Source organism: Palaemon carinicauda, chromosome 18 (assembly GCF_036898095.1).
Source record: "Palaemon carinicauda isolate YSFRI2023 chromosome 18, ASM3689809v2, whole genome shotgun sequence".
NCBI classification, from domain to species: Eukaryota; Metazoa; Arthropoda; class Malacostraca; order Decapoda; family Palaemonidae; genus Palaemon; species Palaemon carinicauda.
The window spans coordinates 24784887-24797386 of NC_090742.1; positions in this window are offsets into that span (position 1 = coordinate 24784887).

Below are 12500 nucleotides of genomic sequence, written 5' to 3' on the forward strand. Positions count from 1 at the left end.
AGCTTCCTGGCCACAATTTTAATTGTAATGAACCTTTCAGTGATTATTCTTAATATTTTCTTTATACGTTCTTCTTCCTTTACTCGACTTATCCTCTTACTGCGTTTTGATATCTAAGAGAAGGTTGCTTTGATAAGAACTACCTCCCCATCCTACATCTCAGGCAACAGAGAAATGTATCGTTAAAATGTATAATTTGATTATGATATTGAGATTGAAAGCAATGCTTTCATACATATTTATGATAAAAACCATATGTGGTACGAAAGAATTAAGAGAAAATGCGTTTGAAATTAGAAATCCATACATAATATTACGGGGAAACATGGCGGTCCAATATCCAGATTAATGAAAACCAATGACACGATTTAATGAAGACCTGCCAGTGCATGTCAGACCTCAGTTCTCATTTTCAGCATATCCTAAATCTAAATAAAAATTATTATGTATAATGTATTGTATATGTCAACATTATCATCAGCAGTAGCTAGTGTTACCATGTACATTAACACTTTTTCATTTAATTTACAATCCAGTTAGATTTTTTGCAGTGTTTTTTTACGCTGTTTATTGTTAATTATTAGTTTGTATTCATTTCTGGTGTCGTGGGTTAAACAATATTCAATAATTACTGTTAGAAACCTTACATTTTTTGCAGTACAGAATTATATATATATATATATATATATATATATATATATATATATATATATATGTAATATTTTATATATATGATATATATATATATATATAATATATATATAATGTATATAGTATATATATAAATATTTTATATATATATAATATATATATACAATGTATATAGCATATATATATATATAGTGTATATACATACATACATACATACATACATGCGTATGTATGTATGTATGTATGTATAGACTATATATATAGCGTTGGAATAAATATCTATGTTTGTATGCATCATATATTGCATATATATGTATGCATGTATACAGTATATCTATATATAAAATGTAAGAGTATATATATATATATGTGTGTATATGTATCATACACACACACACACACACACACACACACACATATATATATATATATATATATATATATATATATATATATATATATATGATCCACCCGGCTTCCTTCGTCGAATGAAGCCTTCATCATCCCAAAGCATCAATCGATCAAAGACCCTGAGGAGAGGAGTGATCATCTCGCTGGCACTCCCATCGAGCTCCGTGAGATATCTCTGACACTTTATTAGAGTCCTTTCGGTTTATCTTCCTTTTCGGTGTCGTGTTCAGCTCTGGCTGGTGTCTAGGGCTTCTGAAACAAGTGAACCTGTCTCGTTTCGGTTTCAAAAGGATGATGGGTTCTTATAGGTTCAGGTGGGTGTCTTCTTTTGAATATTCATAGTTTCTGGTACGAGCGTTTACCTGTATTATGATAATGGTGATGATTATGATGATTATTATGATTGGGATGTTGACGATGGTGATGATGATTATGATTGTGATGTTGAGGATGATGATGATTATGGTTGTGATGTTGAGGATGAGGATGATTATGATTGTGACGTTGAGGATGGTGATGATTATGGTTGTGATGATGATGATGATGATGATGATTATGATTGTGATGTTAAGGATGGTGATTATGGTTGTGATGTTAAGGATGATGATGATGATTGTGATTGTGATGTTGAGGAGGATGAGGATAGTTATGATTATGATGTTGAGGAGGATGATAATGATGATGGTGATTTGATATGAGGATTGTTGTTGTTGTTGTTGTTGTTAGCTAAACTGTAACCCTAATTGGGAAAGCAGAATAGTATAAGCCCAAGGAATCCATTAGGGAAAAATTTGCCCAGTGAGGAAAGGAGATAAGGAAATTAAAAGACAAGAGAAGTAATGAACAATTAGAATTCATAATAAGGATATTCAATTATCTTTACATGTAACTTGTCATGATCATTAAACACGGTAGTATATGTAGTATTATATAATATTGTATTAGAGTATTAAAGTATTATATATCATTAAAGTATTATATAGTATTATGTAGCATTCTATTCAATTAAGAATATCTTTGGATTAAATGAAGTATTTATCATATTGTGATATCAAACTCATTTTATCATGTTCTTTAAGTTTTCATTATAGCTTGATGATTGCTTAGCTAATATTCCCATATCACATTTAGCAAACATATAAATAGGGTACTACTCCCTAAATTATTTAATTTTAATTGTTCATTACTTTTCATATAGCTTATTTGTTTACTTATTTCCTTTCCTCACTGGGGTATTTTTCCCGATCGGGTTTATAGCATCTTGCTTTTCCAACTAGGGTTGTAGCTTAGCTAGTAATAATAATAATAATAATAATAATAATAATAATAATAATAATAATAAGGATGACAATGGTGATAATGATGACAATGATAATAATAATAATAATAATAATAATGATGATGATGATGATGATGATGATAATGATGATAGTAATAATAATGCAAATGTGTTCCTGTCGACGTGACATATGATGATGATGATAATGATAATGATGATAATAATAATAATGCAAATGTGTTCCTGTCGACGTGACATTAGATGATTAATGAAATATAAGGAATATTCTCAACTGTTTTATATTATTATTATTATTATTAGAAATGATAGAAAAAATATATAGAATATTTTTAAGATCCGAAAAAATATTTGAATAGATGTCATATAAAAACGAGACTTGTCATTTGCAACAAGTTTGGGCTTCTGATGTTCAAAGGCATGAATAAATGCAATATGCGAGTGCTAGCAAATATGAATATTTAAGTTCACGAAAGAAAAGAGATGATAAAAGGAAAAATTTCATCTGAAATGAGCATCCTAGGAGGAAAATAAAGCTTTGCCATCTCCCTTTCATTTCTTTGAATGTGTTTGTTTGCAGGTTTCAACTTAAGGGAAAACAAAATTTTTTTTTTTTCATATATTTGTTGGCGTCGATTCTTCCTAGAAGGCTGGACTGGAAACACCAGTGCAAAGGACTTGTTTTTTTAGCATGGCTTTATTGAAGTCGTTAGTGTAGCTTTAAAGACGGCAATAACAAAATATTATTTGGAGTTTTATAAATCGGACCTACATTCTACGGTTTCGATCTCTCTGTAGAATGGAGGTTTTTATAGTCTGTTTTTAGGCATGGTGAATGTTGCACATGCATGCGTGCGTTCACACTTGATTATTTATCTCTCTCTCTCTCTCTCTCTCTCTCTCTCTCTCTCTCTCTCTCTCTCTCTCTCTCTCTCTCTCTCTCTCTCTATATATATATATATATATATATATATATATATATATGCACACATATGTATACCGTATATATAAATTTTATATATATATATATGTGTATATATATTAATATATATATATATATATATGTATATATTTATATATATATGTATATTAATATATATATATATATATATATATATATATATATATATATACATGTATTTCTTTTAACCATTTTAGTTTTATTTCTTCCTTCAGGGTAAATAAATTCTCTCTCTCTCTCTCTCTCTCTCTCTCTCTCTCTCTCTCTCTCTCTCTCTCTCTCTCTCTCTCTCTCTCTCTCTCTCTGTAAATAGAAGCTATTATGGATATTAGATTGTCTTGAATTCGACCTTAATAGATCCACGCATTTTGTAGATATAAGCTGTGAACGCGAACTCTCGTCCGTGCGTGTGTAAACTCCCACACCTCAGAGAGAGAGAGAGAGAGAGAGAGAGAGAGAGAGAGAGAGAGAGAGAGAGAGAGAGAGAGTCTCTCCTCTGAGGTTATTATTGGAGGTAAAGTCTAGGAAAGCACGGACTCTCCCAGTTTAATATGTATGAGATGCTTCGGTTACTCTGTTTTGGGCTAAATGGACCTCCTTGATTTGCATGCGAAGCGGAAAACTTCATCATTAATAGTATTAATTTGATTAACCTCGCATACCTAGACGCTAACTGTCCTTAGAAATGTGTTTTCCAGACATTGAACAACGAAGGAATAAATTCTCTCTCTCTCTCTCTCTCTCTCTCTCTCTCTCTCTCTCTCTCTCTCTCTCTCTCTCTCTCTACGTAGTGAGTCATGTTTACAACCAGTGTTTCCTGTCTTAGAAAAATAGGAAAGGGGAATGAAAATATTATATCGTATACCTAAACTGTTGCATTTATAGATCAATACAGCCATTTATGATCCTATAATTGTTAAATAACCTATATATCTGATAAGTTGAAAAGGTAAATGTACTAAAAATGGTCAGTAAAACATGAAATATAGCGCACATAATTGATAAATAACCTATAATTCTAGTAAGTTGAAAAATAAATGCACTAGAAAATATGAGTAAAACTTGAAATTCAGTACAAGTCGATTTCGTACTTCGAGAGGTCTTACGTCATCCATTAGGCTCGTGACCGAGCTACAAAGGGATTGACTTTCTTCTAACGGCGGTGCCACATTTTCCATCCCGCCTGTCAGTCTTTGATCCGAGATTACCTAAGGTACAGGGAGATATGGCAACCCCGCTGAAAAATTGCACATCCCTCAGCTTATCAGGCTTTTCCTTGGAAAGAGAGGAATTGGGGTAGGAAAGTTTGGCAACAATACTTTCTTTCACCTCAACCCCTTGTATATGGCCTGTACAAATACGTGAAGTTGTTTGCAAAGTTGCATATGGCTAACTTTGTTTACACAAGAGCTGCCCAGATTTTATATAAAGTTTCTTTACTAATTTCTTTGAACTAGGTGGAATGTGTTTTTCGTGTAATTTGTGGGAGATGATTGGATTGTCTTGTTAAAATATTTACACGAGAAATTGTAAATTAAATTCTACCAGAATTTGTCTAATTAAGGGTCTCCTAACTGGCAGCATTTGTTTGGTGTTTGAGCGAAAGATATGAATGCAACTTTCAGGATCATGGAACCTTTTCGGAGGGAGGGAAAATGAATTTTACCGTTTCAGAAATAATTCCTTCAAAAAGGAATTTGAAGTCAAATGAGGTCAATACATACTAAAGAAAACTTAATTAGACATCATATATATATATATATATATATATATATATATATATATTTATATATACAGTATATACACACACATATTTCCTTGTTTCCTTTCCTCACTGGGCCATTTTCCCTGTTGGAGTCCCTGGGCTTATAACATGCTGCTTTTCCAACTAGGGTTGTAGTTTAGCAAGTAATGGTAATATATATATATATATATATATATATATATATATATATATATATATATATATATATATATAATGTACAATAGGTGCCAGTTTAATAGGACAGTTGAAAACCATCTGCATATTCTGAAGGCATGAGATCTGGCATCTATTTTGTATTTTATTGCCCGTTAGAGTATTTAAGGTTTATCACAGGAAATGGCGATTGTAATGTCACAGACACGTTATTTATCATTATTAGTCGTTGGTATTGTACTGCAAGACAAAGGTCTCATATGTGACCTTCAACGTGCGCCTGTTTATGGTTTTTACCAGCAAAGTTTATTAGCTCGTAAATCTATCGTCTTCTCTTCACCTTCTTTTGCAATCGATAGGAACCTATTCTATTATACTTAATGTCCGTGTACACTTAAAAAGCCACATAATTCTAATCCGAAATAATTTGTAAAATACGGGCATCCATAATTTTTACCTTACTTAGTTAATATCTTTTACGGGTTGGTGACCGTATTAACAATTTTTTACATCAGTATATCCGTTTTAAAACGGTAAATGCCTGGGAGATTCTGAGCACTGCTACGCCTGGGGCTGGGTCCCATTCTGTCATCTCTTTCCATTGACTGACTAAATCCATGGAGGATGCATTTGCTAGATTCATCAAAGGATAGCCAGTTCTTTGTGATGCGCGATGCCTATCTAACTAAGGCAATCGGCCCCTGCTGGGCCATACTAATTCCAGTAAGATCAACCGCCAGGCACCAGGTGTAAAAGCTGAAGAGACAGTTCGTCTATCGCCTTAAACCCAGTAAGTCACCCTGCTGCCAGTGACTTCATCGGGACTTAGGGGGCCATTTCCTCCACACCCGAAGTTCTCATTACTCCGCCAAATTGCTCATCCGCTTATACGAGTATAACCATTGGCAAACGTGGATTGCTAAGATATACCTCCTAGCACGATATATATACCACCTAGCACGGTATATATACCGCCTAGCATGGTAGGTATACCGCTCAGTACGGTTATATACTGCTCAGCACGGTGGATATACCGCCTAGCTTGCTTTATGCTCAGGGGGAGAGGCAGTAGTCATTCCTCTTGCTTTATTTTCTTTAATGAATGTTTGTAGAAGATATATTATCAAGACTTACGAACTGTAACACTGCAATCCAAACGCTTAATAGAGATTAATTGAAATGGGTTTTTATCAAAGTTGGTGTTCGAAGAAGAGTTTGTCAGTAGTATTTATATCATTATGTAGATTCTAGATGAAAATCTGCAATAATGTCCAAGTATTTTATTTATAAACCGTAAAGTTTAATCAAATTATGCAAAATTATAGCCTGCAGTCGTTCGTCTGAATCGTTTTTAGCATTTTTTGGTATTTTCGAAAAATATGGAATAATGCAGTCAGGGAAAGGAATGGACCTCATGAGACGGCTGGGGGCTATAAAACTGAATCATTGTTTCAACTTTCTTCTCAGACAATCGAAACTCCTCCCATTATGTAGACGAACCTGAAATCGCCTGCAGTTCTTCCAGACTTTCTGCCAAGTCTTAAAGATTTAAGTTTCCTCTTGGTGCAGTGCATTTGTGGGGTGGGATGGGGGTTAGTATCACCATTGCGCCTTAAGCGCGGAGGACTGTAAGCATTAATTGGGGGCCTTTGCAGCGTACCTTCGGCTTCTAATTTAATTGCACCCACCTTTTACATTAATTTACCCACTTTTATTTTCTTCGTTCCAGGTTTGTTTCGTCCTTCATTTCACCTAGGTACACAATGGTGCTGAATGGGCTCTCGGACCCAGCCCTGGCCCCATATGACCCTAATTCAGAGATCCTTTCATGAATATATTGTTCTTATTTATTTTTATTTACTTTTGTCATCAACCGAAAGGTTCAAAGTATTTAAAACTGGTAGCAGGTGGATTGTCCGTTATAATGCTGAATAGATCCTGCTTATTAATTATGTCCGGAACATTGAAAATTATCAATAGCAAAATAAATAGGTTCAGGATTTCGTATTGGTGTCCTTATGATCTATTAAACTCTTTGGAACAATTTAGGGTTGTGGTAGTCTTTTGCAAACGTCCCTGCTTGGCAATCTGCCGGACTGGGGTTCGAGTCACGCTAAAGTTAGATAGTTTCTATTTGTGTTTGCAACCTCACCATCTTTGTGAGCTAAGGATGGATTTTTTTCTGGGGGTATCCTACAGATCTAACTGCTGATTCATCAGCAGCCATTGCCTGGCCCTCCCTGGTCTTAGCTTGGGTGGAGATGGGCCTTGGGCGTTGATACGGTATATACGGTCATTCTCTAGGTCTAGGATATTGTCATTATCCCTTGCCTCTGCCATTCATGGGTGGTCTTTAAAAGCTATGATTACCAAGACTTTTTTCCTGTTTGTATTTCATATTTATGCGAACGCTTATGTTATCAACAATAGATAAGTTTCTTTATTCCTTCCTACGTTCTGCCTTTAACCCATGCAAGTAACATTTTTAATTACGCACTCTTCAAGGAGAGAACGACCATCGTAATCAAAGTTTATTGCAAAAGGGAAATCTAATGAAATCCTTTTCCATTGAACCCTCTGTTTCTCGACATCAATCAACGCATGACGCTCGTCACCCGAAACGCAGCGTAAAAGAGTTGCTTCCAAACGAGTGTTAATTCCAAACAAGTGTTACCTCCAAAAAAAGTTACTTTTAAAAGAGTTACCTACTAGAAGAGTTACTTCTAAAAAGTTACTCACAAACTAATGACTTTTTTGGTCCCTTGTTAATGGCAAAGGCAAGGACAGTGACAGCGCTCTAGCTAGCAGAACAATGGCCTAGTCGCTGACCATATATACGTATGATCAACACCCCCACCCCCCGGCTAGGACCAAGGAGGGACAGGCAATTGTTGCGTGGTTTACATGATGGAGATTCAAAGATTAATTATAGGGATTCCCTTTGAAACCAACTTATCGGTGTATGAAATTTTATGTACCTGATCAATTCAACGTTGTTACTGATCTTATATTTTATTACTCATTATATTATATTATTATTATTTCTCATATGCTGCATAGAATATTCTTTACTTCACTCTTTTCCAGCGCTGGGTTGCTTTCCTTGTTTAAGCCCTCGGGCTTGAAGCATTATGCTTTTCTAACTTGAAGTTTGTAGCTTGGTTAATAATAATAATAATAATAATAATTATTATTATTATTATTATCATTATTATTATTATTATTTATAAATACACATTGTGATATATACATATTTATTAGAATTTTTTTATTTTTTTATCATTATAAATGTAAAGACTCTTGATATACCCTGTCACCAATCCCAATCTACAACCCTCTACAGAACGGTCCCCAATTCATCATCTCCCATCGCTGGTGTTCGGTATATCTAACGCTTCGTTCTTTACCATCTACCATCATCTCCATTTTTCTTCTCGTATCTCCTATTTTTTCGCTTCCTTCTCTCTCTCATTTTACTATTTTCTGAGGCCTTTGTGTGGAGACACTAGATGCTCCATGAATAGGATGGTGGAAGGGGGTGGGGATGAAGCTCCTGGAGCTGAGGATTTATCAGACTCATTTCTTTGTGGTAAAGAGTCTTTAGGCCGAGCCGCTTCTCTATTGTGCCTTCGTATAGGGCTCTCTCTCTCTCTCTCTCTCTCTCTCTCTCTCTCTCTCTCTCTCTCTCTCTCTCTCTCTCTCTCTCTCTCTATCTCTCATTTAAGATTTCATGTGGTTATATGCAAATTTAAGCTTCCGGGATAAATTTTGGTTAGTTCCTAGACATTAGTGCTTCACTTTCTCATCACAATATCGGCTCAAATTTGACGGTCTCCAAAAATTATATTTTTCTACAGTATTTCTCATTTCGTACGCATGCGCAGTAGGCAGTGAATGACGTATTCGTGACGCAACCATTAATTGGCTTTTAGTGACCACGTCATGAATCAGAACGAAAGCATTATTTAATTGTTAATTGACGTTTATGTGTGGCTACTGGGAAGGTGAGAGGAATACCTTAATTTCAGAAGAAATTATTTTACGTTGGAAATCTATTATTATTATTATTATTATTATTATTATTATTATTATTATAATTATTATTATTACTAGCTAAGCTGCAGCCCAAGGGCTCCAACAGGGAAAAAATTGGCCCAGTGAGGAAAGGAAACAAGGAAATAAATAAACTACAAGAGAAGCAATAAGCATTTAAATAAAATATTTTAAGAACAGTAACAACATAAATTTGATCATTCATATACAAGCTAAAAAATAAAAACCAAGAGGAAGAGAAATAAGATAGAATAGTGGGCCTGAGTGTACCCTCAAGCAAGAGAACGCTGCCACAAGTATGAAACTATCTAAAAGCACAACCACCCATTCACTCCAATCCGGTGTTGGTTATCTTGGTGTCATTTAAACCGTAGCTTCATTAATATTATGCTTCGAGAATACTGCCGAAGTCTTCATTATATGAAGTATTGTCGACAAAATTACCCCACTAGGTACCATCCTGTACGTAGTACTAGGTAAGCAACTCTTATCAGTCATGCCTTCTCCATCGTGAGGCTCAATACTACACTGTATTCTAGAAATTTCATTCCCACCTGTGACCAAATTGTGGAATGATCTTCCTAATCGGGTAGTTGAAACGGTGGAACTCAGAAATTTAAACTTGAAGCGAATGTTTTTATGTTGAACAGGTTGATATGAGTCTGTTTTCCTAGTTTATATTTGACAGATCTGTTTTAAACGTTGTTACCGATCTAAAGATATTTTTGTTATTTTAATTACTTTCTCTATAGTTTATTTATATCCTTATTGCCTTTCCTCACTGGACTATTTGTCCCTGTTGGAGTTCCTTGAGCTTATAGCATCTTGATTTTTCAAGATGTTATAATAATAATTTTAATGATAATAATAATAATAATAATAATAATAATAATAATAATAATAATAATAATAATAATAATAATAAAATATCATCATCATCATCATCATAACGACAACGATAAAGATATTAATAAGCAAACTGAGAAAGACTAAGAGCATTCTCGAAGGATTTATACTGAATTACATTAAACTAAACCTGCCAGAAGGATGAGGGATTGAACGATATCAACAAAGAAACCCAACCCAATAGAATTTAATTTGATCCATGGGAGAAACAGCTATTTATCATCTTGAATTGTCTTGGAATAGCCACGCCGTTCATTCTATGAATTATTTCATAACTGTAAGGCAGTTATCCAGAGTCTGATTATAGTTATAGATTCTAGCGTAGAGTTTTGCTATAATCATGGACACTTGAATGATAGATTATATTCACTTACATTAAGATATATATAGTGGGACAATTTGGTTGGTTGGTTTCAGATTGTAGAAAACTCGGGCTTTTGCTGTTTAGCAGTCCGCAAGAGGAATATCAATTCGATGAATTAATATAAACGAGAAGTATTTAGCAAAGGACCATCACGACAAAGAACTGTTTTCTCTAGGTGTTTATGATAAAATGTTGGCCAAGGCACTAGCCCACCCGTTGAGGCACTCCCATTATAGAGGGTTATTGGGTCCTTTGACTGGCCAGGTATTACTACATTGGATACCTCTCTGGTTACGGCCCATTTCCCTTTGCCTGCACATATACCGAATAGTGTGAACTTCTTTACACATTCTCCTCTTTCTTCATACACTTAACACTCAGATAATCGAAAAATTCTTCTACACTATAATTGTTGAGGGGCTTCTTTCCCCTTGTTAAGGGTAGAAGGGACTTTAGCTATGTTAAGCAATTCCCAGGAGGACACTCCAAAATCATACCTTTGATCTCTAGTATTGGGTAATGCCATAGCCTCTGTACAGTGGTCTTTCACTGCCTTGGGTTAGAGTTCTCTTGCTTGAGGATACACTCAGGCACACTAATCTGTTTCCTTATTTTCTTACCACACTGGCCGATTTTCCCTGTTGGAGCCCTTGGGCTTATAGCATCTAGGTTTTCAGCTAGTGTAGTAGATTAGGTGATAGTAACGAGGATGATAATACAAATACTACTACTACTAATGTAAATATATATGTATATATATATATATATATATATGTATATATATGTATATATATATATATATGTATATATATATATATATATGTATATATATATATATATATATATATAAAACCTTTATATAATTTTTTTCTATATAACGAGTGGCCACTGAGAAGATGCAAAACAAATAGATTCTTCAAGTTGCCTTTTGGTTTGTTAGCAACATCTGACGGATATTTCTGCATTGCTCTGCGAAAACTGAACGGGAAATACCAGTCAGAAACATATAAGGATGGAGATAAATATAAAATATGTAGTGAAAAAACAACAAATAATGTTGATTTCAAAACCAAATTACTTCCGTTCCGTTGAGGCTCTAAATCACGGATGTATTTTGTAGTCTGAAATTTGAATGAGAACGAACGTTCCATTGGATCTATATCCTTTCATCTGGTTCATACTTCTTCACCTGGTGACTCATTAATTGTCTGGACGCCTTTGTTCCTGAAGTCAACTAATCATAAAGGGAGTTATTCCTCTCCATGGCTCAATGAGAACGCAAAGCATAACTTTTAAATAGGAGATAACAGTCAAAGGCAGTTCAAACGTAAGAGATACGGTTATGAATTACAGATTTCGTATGAAACAGACTTGAATTCTGTTTTGACTGATGAATTTCAGATCTCGTATGAGACTCGAATTCTGTTTTGACTGATGAATTACAGATCTCGTATGAAACTCGAATTCTGTATTGACTGATGAATTACAGATCTCGTATGAGACTCGAATTCTGTTTTGACTGATGAATTACAGATCTCGTATGAGATTCAAATTCTGTTTTGACTGATGAATTACAGATCTCGAATGAGACTCGAATTCTTTTTTGACTGATAAAATACAGATCTCGTATGAGACTCGAATTCGGTTTTGACTGATGAATTACAGATCTCGTATGAGACTCGAATTTTGTTTTGACTGGTGAATTACAGATCTCGTATGAGATTCGAATTCGGTTTTGACTGATGAATTACAGATCTCGTATGAGACTCGAATTCTGTTTTGACTGATGAATTACAGATCTCGTATGAGACTCGAATTTTGTTTTGACTGATGAATTACATATCTCGTATGAGACTCGAATTCTGTTTTGACTGATGAATTACATATCTCGTATGAGACTCGAATTCTGTTTTGACTGATGAATTACAGATCTCGTATG